This window comes from Magallana gigas, chromosome 1 (assembly GCF_963853765.1).
Source record: "Magallana gigas chromosome 1, xbMagGiga1.1, whole genome shotgun sequence".
In the NCBI taxonomy this organism is placed as follows: domain Eukaryota; kingdom Metazoa; phylum Mollusca; class Bivalvia; order Ostreida; family Ostreidae; genus Magallana; species Magallana gigas.
This window is the reverse complement of record NC_088853.1, coordinates 20,247,916-20,264,126: the sequence shown is the minus strand read 5'-3', so window position 1 is coordinate 20,264,126 and position 16,211 is coordinate 20,247,916. Positions and strand designations below refer to the sequence as shown.

Sequence of the window (16,211 nt, the reverse complement as noted above, 5' to 3'; positions counted from 1 at the left end):
ATAAGAAATTAATTTGATATTTCGTTATTTACCATAAATTTGTAAACGGAACGTGCTGATTCAAGAGGGAAAAAATTCAGTCTTTTTCTCAGATCTATTGCTTGCAAATGTATATCACTTGAAATTAAATTAGTTTTCATTGTATCTTCAATTTAATTACAATTCCTTATTTTCAGTTTCATTTTTTACATTCTTCAAAAAAAGTGGAGGAGGGGGGGGGGGCAAATTCATGACATTTCCAATTTTTTCGGTAATTTTTTTTATATGTTAAGTTAAGAAAATGCAACCCCCACCCCCGCTACGTGTCTGTGATGTGTACACATGGTGTGCTCTGGGGTATACTCGTCCACTAATCGACGCGCAAAAACTATGAATGAGGTATGATGTGGCGCGATAATCAGCTTTCCATTTTACGCAAGATTGGATGGTGTTTGAATGAACTCATTCATTAGGATAGATCTATGGGGAGGAGGTCAAATGAATATTTTGACATTTGTTTTGTAGCAACTTCATATATTATACTTTTGGTCAAATGTTTTAGAAGAAATCTATAAAATTAACATACACCCTTGATTTGTAATTGTTTAATGTACATTTAATAAGTCACGCGAGTTATACCCTTTTCAAGATTAATGAAATCGTCCAATTGATCGAAAATGGGGTCAAATCCCGCTTCGGCCATTTAGTTTCTCCAGTTAATATTTCAGGTAAAGTCTGTTCGAGGATATGTTTGCTGCACATTTGAACGAGTTTTATTAAAAATACACATACCTGTGAAAGAAGTGCAATTGAAATCGATAAAAGGGATCATTTCCAAGATAATATCATTCACACATTATCATTTTTCCCTCGTAAAAATTCACAGGAACGAAACAGATTTCCTACGGAGATTTATAGTGGGGAATGTTGACATTTTTTTCTCCATTCGGAAGTCACTCAGAATTCCTTGCACAAGTTTTCAACGTTATCATCCGTGCTTAAAGCTGAACACCGCTCGTATATAGGCACCGTCACACAGATACCTGGTATATAAACCCTTCGATTTCGTTACACCCGATTGCACACCTGAAACTCGTGGCCGACATGTAGTATTCCTTTCGTGGTCTTTAGATTTTATGCATTTTTTCTTATCTTATGTTCATTTTCTGTTCGTAAATAATGCATTGACCAGTTTATTTGATGTTAGTATTCTCCTGGGTGCGTAAAATTTGATAATTTCATCGCGACCGAGTAACACGGCGAGGCAAAATGTACGTCCACACAGGTGAGACCTCTACAGCGAAGTACTTTGAACTGCTTAGAGGTCTGTCCCTTATATAGGGGTTGTAGGGACAGCAGTGATTAAAGAGAAATATGGCGGACAGTGCCTATTTACGAGCGGTGTTCAGCTAAATCTCCGTGAAAATTCTATTTTTTTGGCCATGTATTGAACCAAGACAAGCTAGAAGGGGCGTTTCAAAAAGGAAATCTTGAGTTTTTTTCATACTATTGAATGGACATCGTCTGAATCAAGACGTATTTAAAAAATTCGAATAATTTAAGAAATTATGCGGCAAAAATATTTTTGGGACCGACCATACATGACTGTATATTTGTTTTAATCCAAACTGATAATTCTTTGTTAAAGATGATAATCAAACACCAATTTTTACTTACAATGTGCTGTAATAGATAATATGTTACATTTTGTTGCGATGACCCCACTCCACCTTTCAAATAAGGCTATTATATCTTTTAATCAGGATAGCATACGTGCATGGGGAACAGCCCTATTACTCAATTTTTGTTTCCAAATTTTTTACGTAGATTAACAATTTCGTCTTAAAAGTGAAGGATTTTATCTCATTTACTTAAAAGTAGGACGGAAGTCCCACTCGTTGCTCGCAACGAGATCGTGTCTAGTTATTATTATTTTCCACAAATTTTGTGCTCGCGGTTTCTCTGAAACTATCCAACTGATTAACACCATGTTTGCAGAGATGATTGGAAGTGATCTGTTTTTATTTTGTTTTCAATATTTTTGCCGTCGTCTATTCTGGTACCGATTTATCGCTGATTTTGTAACTTTTACGACCCATTTTGTGCACGCCTGATCTCGAGAAGTATAAGAGATAAGAATATGAAATTTTCAGGATAGGTAGACCATAGACTGAAGATGTGCCTATTGGTTTTCTTTTTCGCCATTCTTATGAGCAGTTCTAAAGCTCTTGCTCACTGTTGCTCAGTAAATTTTGACATGTTTAACAGGCATCGGTTTATCTTCAGGTCAATTGAGTAAACTGAGGTGACGTATTGCTATGCGTTTTCGTCTGTCGTCGTTCATCATGCGTTAACAATTTTACATTTTTAAACTCTTCTTAAATATGACAAGGCTAATTGTTACCATTGTTGGTGTGAGGCATCTCTATGGTAAGAAGAATCTAAATTGTGAAATTAATGGCTCTACCATCCCCGGGGCACCACAGGTGGGGCCAAATATGCAAAAAAAGCAAAATTTCCAAAATATTTCTTCTCTCGCCAATACCTGTGAGGAAAAAACTGGTTGCATGATTATGATGTCCATGAAGCCCTCCAACAAAATTGTGAAATTCATGGCCTTTGGTCAGGGGTTCTGGCTCTAGGGTGGGGCCAATATAGCCATATAGTAAAAATGTGTTAAATCTTAGAAAATCCTTTTCTCTACTCCCATATATATTTGTTAAAAATCGAATGCAGGGTTATAATGTCCATGAAGCCCTCTACTAAAATTGTGAGATTAATGACCACTGTGTGAGAGGTTCAAGCTCTAGGGTGGGGCCAATATGGCCATATAGTTAAAATGTGTAACGTGTCTGCCTAAACACGCTAACATTTATTACGGATCCCTCAGATACCTTGCTGAGGTGTTCGAGTTTTATGATAATTGTTTAAATTGTTTAATAATTGTCCTTGTCGCTTCCCTAGCGTTTATCGATTCAAAACTCAATTAAATATAAATATATGAATGTATGAGCCCAAGCCGAACTCTAAGCGTCGTTCCGACGCACCCCGTCGCTTCTATCGATCACTTCAAAGCGACCCGACGAAGTACCCTTGTGACTGACAACAGATGTCTACCCGCTGAATCTAAAAAGCAACGCTCACGAAGAAAAATTGCTTCTATATTCCAGTATTATTGTTCCGCAAATCGCTGAGCAATATTGACTTACGAACAATAAGCTTACCTGGAAGTATTCACTTCAGCGTCTTCACTGCGACTTATTACAGACTCACGGCATCTCATATTTATACCCCATGATCTCGTGATATGAGATACTCGGAACAATCAAAGAGTCGGGCGTAAGCGACTTCAGGGTGTCCCCCGGTACTCTTCACCAATTTTCATTTATCATTTATGTAACAAATGTATTAAATCTTAGAAAATCTTCTTCTCTACTCCAATATATATTTGTTTAAAACTAAATCCATAATTATAGTGTTTATGAAGCCCTCTACTAAAATTGTGAAATTTATGACCTATGTTTCAGGGGCTCAGGCTCCAGGGCCAATATGGCCATATAATAAAAATGCACTTAATCTTAAAAAATCTTCTTCTTTACTCCCACACATGTAGGCCAAAAACGGAATACATGGTTATGATGTCCACTAACTCCTCTACCTAAATTGTGAAATTCAAGGCCCCTAGGGGTCAGGACATGGGGGGGGGGCAATATAGTGTAAAGGCATACCATGTTTAAAAATCTTCTTATATTCTCACACGTCTGTATAAAAACTGACTTCATAACTATGATTACCAGAAAGTCCTTTCCTAAAATTTAAAAAAAAATTGTCCCCTGAAGTATGCGTTTTGACTCTAGAGCAGGGCAAAAATGGATGTATAGGTGTTCATGCATATTGATGTTTACTCCCACACCCATGAAAGGAAAACTGAATTCATGATTTTGTAAACCAGATTTTTAAGTTTTTGGCCAAAATTATAGGTTTCATAGTTCTTTTTGAAAAATTTCAGGCAGGGAGGTGGTCGTCTTTACAATTTAATAATTGTTCGACTCCAGGATGAACCTAATTAAATGCATATATGAGACTCCTCGACAAGTTTGTGTATGGGTTATATGCTACTCAGGTGACAGTGAAGTCCTATTGCTCCCGTTGCCTGCACTGTAACGGAGAAGACAACTTTTAATCCCTAGATGTGCCTGACGTTATGACTACGACAGCACTGGAATATCCAGCGTGGACTTGATGTAGTGTTTTGTTAGAAACTGATCATAAAAACGATGTTTCGTTGTTTATACATTCTTGGATTTCCTATTGTGTTGGATGTAGTGCGACCAGGGTCTTCAATAAGATGCAGGCGTTATGTACTATGTATTAACGACACACAAGTTCGATCTGAATACGAAGAAAGACAGCACGGCATTATCTGTGCAAGATAATACAAATACAGTGGAAACTATAACAACGAATTAATCCCTTTTTAACCGGGTTTTACGAAAGAAAAATCCGGTTATTAAAATGGTGAAATGGCTGGCGGGCGGCTGCCAAAAGGGTATCCTCATTGTACGGATAACTCCTCCTACAGTTTTCAAGATAGGAAATTGTTCTTTTGCAGATCAATTGTACATATATCAGAGGTGTGCATATTGCTAGGATTTTGATTTCCGATAATTTATCCAAAAAATACCAGCTTTCGAACTTAGTTATTTTTTGGCAAAATATTGCATATTGGGTACCCTCATTGTACAGATAGCTTCTCCTACAGTTTTCAAGATAAGGAATTGTTCTTTTGCAGATCATTGGTACATATATCAGAGATGTGCATATTGCAAGGATTTTGATTTCCGATAATTTATTTAAAAAATATTATCTTTCGAACTTAGTCATTTTTTGGCAAAATATTGCATATTGGGTACCCTCATTGTACGGATAATTCCTCCTACAGTTTTCAAGATAGGAAGTTGTTTTTTTTGCAGATCAATTGTACATATATTAGAAATGTGCATATTGCTAGGATTTTGATTTCCGATAATTTATGGAAAAAATACCAGCCTTTGAACTTAGTCATTTTTTGGCAAAATATTGCGGTTAGGGTACCCCCATTGTACGGATAACTCCTCCTACAATGTTCAAGATAGGAAGTTGTTCTTTTGCAGATCAATTGTATATATATCAGAGGTGTGCACATTGCTAAGATTTTGATTTCCGATAATTTATGGAAAAAATACCAGCTTTTAAACTTAGTCATTTTTTGGCAAAATATTGCATATAGGATACACCATTTCACTGGATATGGGTTGACTTGGATTATGGATACAGTTCACATAAAAGAAAACCCGGTTTGCTGTCAAATTGACAGCTTTTCACTTGTTTTGTTTTAATTTTATGTATTATAATGTAGTTTAATGTTTTTTGTTTTACAAATTTATTAATACAATGTGTAGTTCTATCATAGGGAAGTCTCTGCAATCTGCATGCCTTGATCGGAAAGGAGACAACGGTTATCGTAACTTTTTGGGGCGGTATATACATGTTCTCGTATACCCAAGTTGTAGTTTGGGAGCGATCGAACATTTTTAACCGGGTTTTCCAACGGAAAAACACGGTTAATAAAATGGTGAAAATGGCGGGCGGGCGGGCGTGCGTGCGGCTGCCAAAAGAGTACCCTCATTGTACGGATTACTCATCCTACAGTTTTCAAGATAGGAAGTTGTTCTTTTGCAGATCAATTGTACATATATCAGAGGTGTGCATATTGCTAGGATTTTGATTTCCGATAATTTATCGAAAAAATACCAGCTTTTGAACTAAGTCATTTTTTGGCAAAATATTGCATAAAGGGAACTCCATTTCACTGGATATGGGTTGACATGGATTATGTATACAGTTCACATAAGAGAAAACCCGGTTTGCTGTCACATTGACAGCTTTTCACTTGTTATAAATTCATGTCAGTTTTAAGAGCAAAATAGTGATGATGAACTGAAAATATGAACAATGAAAAGTGTTTTCTTCGATGTCGAGATCTTTAATTTCCGTTGCTTAATAAAACGTGTCTGCTCTCCTTATTTGTATAGGTTTAATGTAAAAAAAAAATAAAACAATTTAAAAAAATACATAAGCATGGCTTTCTTTACATTTAAAGTTCCTATACAGTCGCTTCTTCGTGTACTTCTAATGTGACATTTTTTTTTAAAAATCCAAATTAAATTTCGCTTAAGAACATTACGAGAAAAAGATGAAAAAGGTGAAAAAGGCAAGGTTCTCTGATCAATTCATATTTTGTGTGTAATTTTGTGCACCTTAAATAAATTACATTGCCAGAAAACTTTTGTTTTTGGTGTGGCTACTATAACATGGTTCTGGACCTCTGTTACTAATAATAGCATTTGTGTCCCATTAAAACATAACATTCTGCAAAATGCACCTATTTTTGAAAATTCAGAGTTCAGATTAACTTTAAACTCAAAAGTCATTTAGAGTTAGTAGAAACAAGATACACATGTTCAACTTATTTTGTGATGACGTACATTTAAGTGCAGATAGGTCACACATTTGGCATGTTTCCAATTTTTTTTTAAATTGTAAAAGAAAACATTTTTTTAAAGGCCTGAAATTTTTAATTTAACAAACCTGTTTTTAGTTATAATAGGATATTAATATATACATTATATCCAAAATCTGTCTTTGGACTCTCAATACGTTTGGAAATATGTTGTCTTTTAGTTAAACAATTTTGGACTTTCAAAAACTCCCCAGGACCTGTAGTTTAGCATAGGATATGCATTATTACACTATGTTTTGAGGAAAAAAAGCTGACACATCAGTAAATTAAAGAATATTTTACTGAACTATAACATTGAAACTTTACATTTCAAACTTATACAGTGTAATATTAAAATACATGTTGTTTTTTATTTGATCCATTTAGCTAACAATTCGCAAAAAGTAGTCACAATGACATTCATATGCAGACACAGTAACTAGACTAAGTATAAAAACTATCTAAAATGTTTTATAGGCAAAAATTACACTGTATTACTTTTTTTTTATCTCCGATATTCGAACAATTAACGTCGCCGCTTTTAAATTGAAGTACGAACTGTTGTTATGCAAATTATCTCATCGGTTGACTGCTCCTCTGTCACTATCGACCGTACATCGCATAGGCATTGGCAGTCTATCTCATCTGCGTATTTATATTTGTTTTGTTCTTTTATTGATGTTGATGTGTTTTCAATGTGTAAAGGAGATATCAGTTGTAATGATTTCTTGATATTTTAAAAACGAATACAGAATGTATGTTCCTGATTAAAAATACGTAACAATCAGAACGGCACTATATATTTATTGGCGCATTGATACTTGAGTTCTATGACGCCGCTTGTATATAAGCCGCAAGAAGTGAGCCGACAGCAATGAGGCTACATCGCAGATAGCGATGCGCCTAAAAATGTGTAAAAGTGTTATTAATTTCAACGTAGACAATAATTATCATCAATTAAAATACGAAGTTATATAAGATAACTAACACTATCTAATCATTTCATTAAATAACTAACATTATCAATTCATATATGTAGCAATATTAGAACCTAAATCATTGATTCCGACATGTATAGCTTTTTAATATCTAACACCAATTCATAAAATTAATGTATATTGCTATTAGCCAACATACATCATTTATTCATACATGTAATGCTATTAGAAATTAAACCATTTATTCATGAATATAGTGTTATTAGTAACTAGCACTATTTATTAAGTCATACATTTAGCACTTTAACATAACTAATACCATCAATTCGATCATTTATGAAGCGCTATGACATGCATTTATGCATGAAGGTCTATAAAAAAACCACCAATTAATCAAAGACATCAATGAATACATGTAGCGCCTTTAGACAAGTATTAAAAACCAATTCATACATGTAACACTTTTAGACAACTATCACAACCAACTTACATTATCAATCAATACACGTAGTGCTTTTAAACAACTTACATCATAAATCAATACACGTTGCGCTTTTTGACAACTTACTTCATCAATACATACATGTAGCACCTTTAGACAACACACATCATCAAATCATACATGTATCACTTTTAGACAGCTTGCTTCATCAATGAATACATGTAGTGCTTTTTGACAACTTACATCATAAATCAATACATGTAGCGCTTTTAGACAACTTTCATCACCAATTCATACATGTAGCACTTTTAGACAACTTACATCAGCAATTCATACATGTAGCACTTTAATGCAACTTACATCATCAATTCATACATGTAGCACTTTTAGAAAACTTACATCATCAATTCATACATTAAGCGCTTTTAGAAAACTTACATCATCAATCCGTATATGTAGCCCTTTTAACATGTTACAATCAATTCATACATGTAGTGCTAAAGATAACAATTATCCAATTTAAAAATGTAGCTCAATTAGACAGCTAACTTAATTAATTCAGACATAGCGAACTACTACAGTAGATAAGTGTGCAACCTGTCAAATCACTCAAATTAAAGGTGGTAGACGCAGAACCAGTGAACACAACAGTATCTCTGTATCTTCATTTAAATTTCACTCAAATGCAAAACTGCACTTAGTTAACTTTAAAATGCATGATCAATTTTTAAATGTGTTACAAATCTAAGATATCAATTAAAAATTCTGTGATAATACATACATAACAAGAGGCCCATTGGGCCACATCGCTCACCTGAGCAACAATGGGCGTTCAAAAGATATTGTGTCATATGGCCCCTCGGTAGAATGGCACAAAAAATTGTAAAGTGTTCGAATCTAACACTTAATTTTGCATACACGTAATATTTGACATTGTACCATTATTGAATACTATTTTTACCCAGAATAAGAAAATCCTATGCAAGAAATAAAACTAAACATTTGGCAGGAGTACACTGTTTACTTCCAATTCCCTATTTTTTCGTTCCCCCCCCCCCTCCCCATATTATAAAGCGATCAAATTAAATGAGAGCATATAGGTACATTTTCTTCGTCAACTGGTTACTAGTTGTTGTATTTTTTTTAAAAATATAATATAATAGTTATTGTATTTTATTAACAAAAACCTATAGATGTGATGAAGAAAATTGTACATCAATGAGCTTAATTCCTCAAATTAAAAACATTCAAAAATTTGATTGATCTTCTCCATTATAAATAAATAACTGTTGTTTGCCTCGCGTAAACTCGTGTGTTTTTTATAACTTTACTCACACTTGATTGATGAATACACTGGAGTGAAAAATATTGTCACGTGACATGTCTATAAAAAATCAATGTTACAGTATTGACAGGCACATCACTCTATTTTATTAAGGCCCACCTATTATTTTCATCTTTATCTTTGATCTTCATGTTTGGCTACAAACAACGAAAATTTTCCGATGTAATATTTTCTTAAGAATATCGATAATTCCTTTATACCTGCAACAGAAATGTGTCAGAACTATGGAAACTGTTTTAACGGTGTCGTTTTTATTTACTCGTATCTGAAAAACTATCAAAATTGATTTAGATTTCACATTATTCAATGTATAAGGAGGGGGTCCCCGAGAGTAGTTATATACAGCATATCATCCTTTAATTTTTTTGTACAAGTATTTAACATTTAGTGAGACATTTCTAATGATCAACCAAAATTTCAGCGTCAATTGTAGAATTATAAGCAAGATACAGAGCACAAGATGAATCTCTGCTGTTCAGTCACTTGAAAGGTAATTGAAAGGTAACTGAAAGGTGACTTAATGGCAAAGCTGTGCCATTCAGTCGCCTTTCCAGACCATTCAGTTATCATTTAGTTGACTGAATGGCAGAGCTTCATCCTGTGGAGCTTACAGTTCTGCAATGTTTGATTCATATTTTGTTCACATGAGTTTATTACATTCTTAAAATTTTTAAATTGGTTTTTCCTTTACAGCAATTAAAGTTGAAAAAAAGAATGGCCTCAGATATGTGTACAAACATAAAATTGTGAGCAAATCTCTCTGTATCTTGCTTATAATTCGAAGCTTAACACTCATATATGGTAAGTATAATGAAAATTTAAACAATTAAACTTAAGAAACATGCACTATAACAAAGAAAGATCACAATTTATTTTTCAAAATGAATCATATACATGTTGATCTACATATTTCCGTCAGCGATATTAAACTCTATTTAAACTAAATAAACTCGAGAAAATGCTGAGCATCTCAACAAAACACATTGCAATAATCTACCATTACGCAAAAGATCATACCGAATTACAGATAGAATGAATTGCATTTTAGTACTTTTTAGATTTGCGCAGGTAAACAGTTAACTGTTTGATTTACCAAAGTCTATGTTTGATTTGATACGTAAAAATTAAAAATACAGGCGATAGTTCCCAGGTTACAAAGCATAAGTAATAAAAACGAAAAGAAAATCGAGACAAACTAACACCACCGTCATATGTGAAAACTGTCAACGCATTGAAATATTTAACCTAAATTTACCCCACAAGATCGGCACCAAATTGGCAATATTATTTGCAGGTTTCAAAGATTCCTTTCATATGCGAACTATTGCACAACAAAGAATGGAATCATTGTCAGATCGACCTTTTTATCATATGTCATGGTTACTTCAAGCAAAGAACCTCATTTTTGAAGTATGGAATACGGGTCTTGGTAAAATGGGTAGGCAATCCCGGGCCGCGGTAAAAAAAAAGCCGGGACAGATCGGCAATCGTCAATTCAAAATTTTGCAGCAGTAATTATAGCGAATACAAATACACTGGTACGTAACATATCCTGAAAATTTATTTTGCCCCGGCCTGGTTTTGCCGTCTCATTTTACCAAGACTCATGGATTACCGAACCCGAAGATAAAAACTGATTGTCATAATAACTCATATTTGAAACATAATTAGCCAATAATTTTTGCTAACTTTTGCAAATGCTCATTTACTTTGAATTTGATGCAATAGTTTTTGAGACGACGATTTTTAAAAAAGGATCCCCCTTTTTTTCTACAGTTTCAAGGTCTTTTCCGCTCTCAATAAAGATCGGTCTGTCATTTTTGCAATTTATATTTGCCTTATCATAAAAATGCTTTGTGTCAAATTTTGCCCAGCGGTTTTAAAGAAGAAGTTCAAAATGTAAAAAGTTTACAGACGGAGGGACAGACGACCGACGGGCAAAATGTGTTCAGAATAGTTCATTTAAGCTTTCAGCTCAGATGAGCTAAAAATGAATCAACATGAATCACAAATTGTTGCCATCACATCCATGCGTTCATCTGCAAGCAATGCACTGACAGTATTGGTTATGCTCTTCTTCCAACTTTAACCTTTTGGTTCTCTGTACTGTTTCTTTGTTGCAACGTTTGCAAACAAACCTCTAACTTGTTGCTGACTGAGCCATTCAGATGGTTTAAATAAACGATGACCATTGTCATCCACTTCATATCTCATATTTTTGGATACTGAATATGGATTTGCTTTTTCTCAGTTGTGTTCCCTGCTTCAAAGACATTTTACTTCTTCAGTGCTATCCATTTTGTCTGAATCATATAGGTGATCCTCTTTCACCAGGTGATCTAAGAGCTGGTCCTGTTTCTTGAACCGTTTGACAGAATCGGGGTCTGTACAAGAGAGGTGAGAAGTCGTTATCTTCAACAAATCTCTTGTCTCGGGTGTCGTTGGAAATGCCTTAATCTGAAAATAAAATATGTGAATTTAAAATTTAGATGTCCATCCATTTTTCTTATTTAAAAGATAATTACACCTGATGAATATATATTTTAATTCATATGATTATCAGATACATTAACAAGAAAACTGGTTTTATTTCATTAACATGAACTACAGTGAACATGAACCAGCGCACATTAAGGTAAGGTTTGCGGCTTGGATTTTTAGAGTTTGTACAAAAGTGACATACCATTGTGTTCACTATACTAAACTTTCATTAAATTCAAATGAATTTTGCCCGTCCCGTTTTATAACTACAAAAGGTCAAAGTTCATGATTTCCAATTTTCATTTTGTTGAAATGTAAACAATTTCGTGAAAATATGTACATTTTATATGTGAATATTATTGGGGTTATTTATGGTTAAAATGTTCGAAAATAATATCCCTATTAATATCATAATTCACTTTTATTGATTTATGATGAACTATCTAAAAATAGAATAAAATGCAATAAAAGTCTTAATTTTGGACTACTATTATGTAAACGAAAACATCGTATTTGAAACCTTTCCAAGTCCACCGATTTCAGGAAAAACGTATCTTAGAATATGTGTAATCTGATGTTTCTAAAACACTATTCAAAACCATATGATGCGGATTTTGTTTACGTGGAAATTGATGAAATGCTTGTGTCCTCTTATTTTTTAATAGAAACCAAAAAAAAACCGCGAAATAAAAAAAACTGAAATCGATTATGATGTCATATAAAGTTTGAAGTCATAACTGAAATAAAGGGTAGTTGGTGTTAGGTCACAATGAAAATGTGGGAGTTATCTCCCTGTAACCGCAAACCTAACCAGAAGCACCATCATTTAAAATAGATCTTGAGTTACCTAATATCCACAAATCCCTGACATGTATTTGGAAATAGCATTCAAACTTTCAGTTGGTATTCTTTCTTCCCCAAATCAATAAGCCTTAATCATTCTTAAAAGATCTTCCTCAAAAATTAAGTGCTGAATTGCATGATGGAGCATCCGTTCAACTGGCCTGATCTGATAGCTTCAGCTGCTTTTCCATGGACACATCAATGATTGATACATATGTGTTAAAAACACCACCCTGGCTTTCTAGGGCATTCTTCATTTGGAACACATCTGTCACATCATGTGCTTCATTAACATAATTAAGGATATGTAACCTGCAACTTCTTGTCCTTACATCACATATGTCCTTGCTTGACTGTACTTCGCTGAAGTTAAATTCTTTCACAGTAATGTCAGTCATACTTCTTTTTTTCCACAGGTGTGCCATCAAAGGAAGATGATGGTAGCAACCAGCATTGTCTGACTTTATGAAGACTTCACTAAGATTTGGTTTTGCTCTTTAAGCATGCAAAGTGTATGATGCGAGATCTGTGAAATGGTTAACCATCCCTGTGTGTCATTCTCAACAAGGTGTACGTATGACATTATATCAAATGTTTTCTCACCATCACTCTCCGTCTCCTTTTCTGGAAATAATGCACAGGAAACATGCCAACTCAATCATTGCTTGCCAAACCACTCGCTCTGTGATTCTCTGAAGGACTGAGGAAGGTACTTCATGGCCCAGTCAGCAATAATGAATACTTGATTCTCTTTCAATTGTCAATCCTTCTTGCAGAGATCTTGATGCACTGATCTAATGCAGTGGTTGCACCAGTTGATGATTTTCTCATTAGAAGATTCAATGTCATATTGAAGTTCTTCTCTGATCTGTTCGTCAGAAAACGACAAACCCTTGAAACATTGATCAATTGACTCCTTGGTTTCATCTAAATTCTCACAAGTAATGCAATAGTTGGTATGATCATGGTCGCAAATTGGTTTGTCGCTCAGTGCATACTGCATACAATGGTGAATACAAGTACTGCTATTGCTTAAGTTGGTTTGAAAGTCATGTTTCAAAAACATTTGCCGATTTTTTCTTTTAATTCCTTAAAATCCAATGGCCTTTTCAAGTTGCAATCCGTGCTCAACAAATTTGTCTATGGTTTTCTCGAAGACTTCAATAGCAGCAAGCCCTTAACTGCCACAATTGTAAAGTCCGTGTATAATGACTTGAGTTGTGATGCTGCACGGGCTCTGATTAATTTAAACACGGTGGCACGTGATGGCATTTTTAATGAATTTTCTTAGCGGTACAAACTGTATGCATTTATTAACCATTTAACCGAGATGCTTACATTGTTCGGATAATTTTTGACACTTTGACTTGGACACCAGATGACAGTTTTAAAACTTTGGAACCAAATCCAACTGTTTGGAGGTAGCATGGTGTTGAGATGAATTCTATGAAGTGCTGAATTTGTCCTTTAGTCAGTCTCACTCTAGTCACTTTTGGTGGTGCAATGTACTGGCCGGGTCCATGCATAGATGTATGCTTTCTTGCCGAGTCAATTTTATGGACAGAGAGACCATCAACAAGCGATAACAGTTCTGACTTTGTGTACTTGTAAGCTATTAAGAAGAGTATTTGCGTTTGTATAAGCCTCTATGACAGTCTTTATAGTGCATCCGTCTTTGGTCTGGCTTTTTTTTCATGTTGTTGGGATTGGGTACTCAAAATGACCTCTTCCAGTAGATCAAGTCCCTGCCCAGGTGCTATTGATTCACATATAAACTTTTAAGCTGATGTTGCCTGTCAATAATATAATAGTTTCTAGTAGAACTATTCAATTCTGCTAAAGGTTGGGATGGCTGGTTTTTCAGAGGCGTGTACTGACAACTTGAAAGAGATTCCATAATGATTGCTTCTTTGAATATTTCTCGAGAGAATTTGCACTCTTGTGACCAGTTGGAACATGATGTTGCTTGAGAGTTGCTACCTGTATTTAAAAATGACAGTTAAAAAAGCCTTGTTTGCATTAAACATACACATTGATTCTGATGGATAGTGTAATATGGGATACAAGTAATCATCATGCAGAACAATCAGATACCATTTTCAAGGACATAGCTCCACACTTATTCAGCTAATAAATTATATTTCATCCATATTAGATTAAAATAGCTGTACTGCCACTTCTGGTGAAGTAGTTGTTAATAATTTATTTTTTGTTGATTGTCATTACATTGAATATGACAAGGAACTAATGGGCAAACTTAAACATAGCTAGAAATGTACTTTAAGTTTGGTAAAACTAAATTGTTTAATGGCTCTTGAGAAGAAATCATTGTTTTTTTTAACTGAAAACAGATAACAGACAGAAACCAGTGAAGGGTCATAAATAAATAAGCTCTCTTGAACCTTTGTTTTATACCAGGTATGTACACAGAAAAAATAACCTGCTGTATTTATACATGTAAAATACTTCAAATAGCAACGTGCAGCATATTCGTTATTGGTATTTGTTCATTTTACAGCTACAAACATAATATTTAACTTACTGACACAGCATATGCATCAAATGTTATGGTATGATCTGAATCAAAATCTCAATACTTTGACATTGAACTCTAAACTTTTGTGTATACTAAGTAGCCACATGTAATATGCTACTGCAAAACTCAACTATACATGTATTCGGTATACAGTATGACTATTGGTTAAACTGTTCCTGAAACGTTCTGCTTCCCCATTTTTCCATGCGTTAGGCATGCGCACATAGTTCGATCACTGTGCGTTCACTTGGGCTCTCCGTTCTGTTTGCGCTCACCGTTTACATATAAATTACCATGCGTTCATTTTGCTTTGCATTCGCTCACTGTCCAAAAGCGCCCACCAAATTCCGTTTATTGTGCGCTCGTTATTTGCTCACCATTCAAGTGCTCACCAATTGCTCAGTGTGCGCTCGCCGTTCACTCACCATTCAAGTGGAAAAGTAGAACGTTTGAGTGACTGTAATAATGTGCATCCAAATGTTATGAAATATCAGTGTATTTCAATGTTCTTTTTGTGTTGATTTATATCAAATTCTTACATGAAATGTGATCTTAAATTGATACGTGATAGTAAATGATAAAGAATATATAACTACCTGTCTGTGTATTGAAACTATCTTCCAGTTCATTACATTCCATATTTATGTGCAACTCTATGCAAAAGGAATCTTATTTATCTGAAAAATAACGGAAAAAATAAATTCCTTATGGAAAATAAAAAAATGCATTTCGGAAAACTTTTAAATAAAGTATTTTGACTGGACTTCAAAGCTATGACAAGAAGACAGACATATATATCTTATCCTGCGTTTAATTCTAGCCACTCCAATGATTAATGGAAAATATCAAGTGACTTAAAAACGCCTACAATCATTTACTTTTTTTCTTATTACATGTGAGTAGCAGCTAAAAAGAGAATTACAGTTCTAACGATGGTGGTGGGTTAAAGCTAGGAATCTGTAAATGTATGATATCAAGCTGAACTTTTAGAAAAGAATATCATTACTTTTCTCAATATAGCCCTACTACACACTAAATCCCTGACCTAACTTAAGCTACTGGTCATGAATTTTACAATTTTAAAGGCCCGCTTGTTAATAAAAAAA

General features: G+C 34.3%; 2 protein-coding genes and 1 long non-coding RNA gene across 8 annotated transcripts in view; all 3 read right to left on the bottom strand.

Annotated features, from left to right (window-relative positions):
• Positions 1 to 16,211, bottom strand: part of LOC105344873 (transcription intermediary factor 1-beta) — a 117,779-nt gene that overhangs the window by 43,772 nt on the left and 57,796 nt on the right. The gene's annotated exons all lie outside the window — the stretch shown is intronic.
• LOC105344698 (E3 ubiquitin-protein ligase TRIM45-like) overlaps positions 1 to 16,211 on the bottom strand; it is a 28,316-nt gene that overhangs the window by 5,419 nt on the left and 6,686 nt on the right. The window lies entirely within an intron of this gene.
• On the bottom strand, positions 10,143 to 15,805 carry LOC136276285 (uncharacterized). The gene is made up of 3 exons (XR_010714770.1): positions 15,702 to 15,805; positions 12,574 to 14,549; positions 10,143 to 11,702 (listed from the first exon to the last, which is right to left on the bottom strand). It is a non-coding gene; the product is annotated as an uncharacterized lncRNA (long non-coding RNA).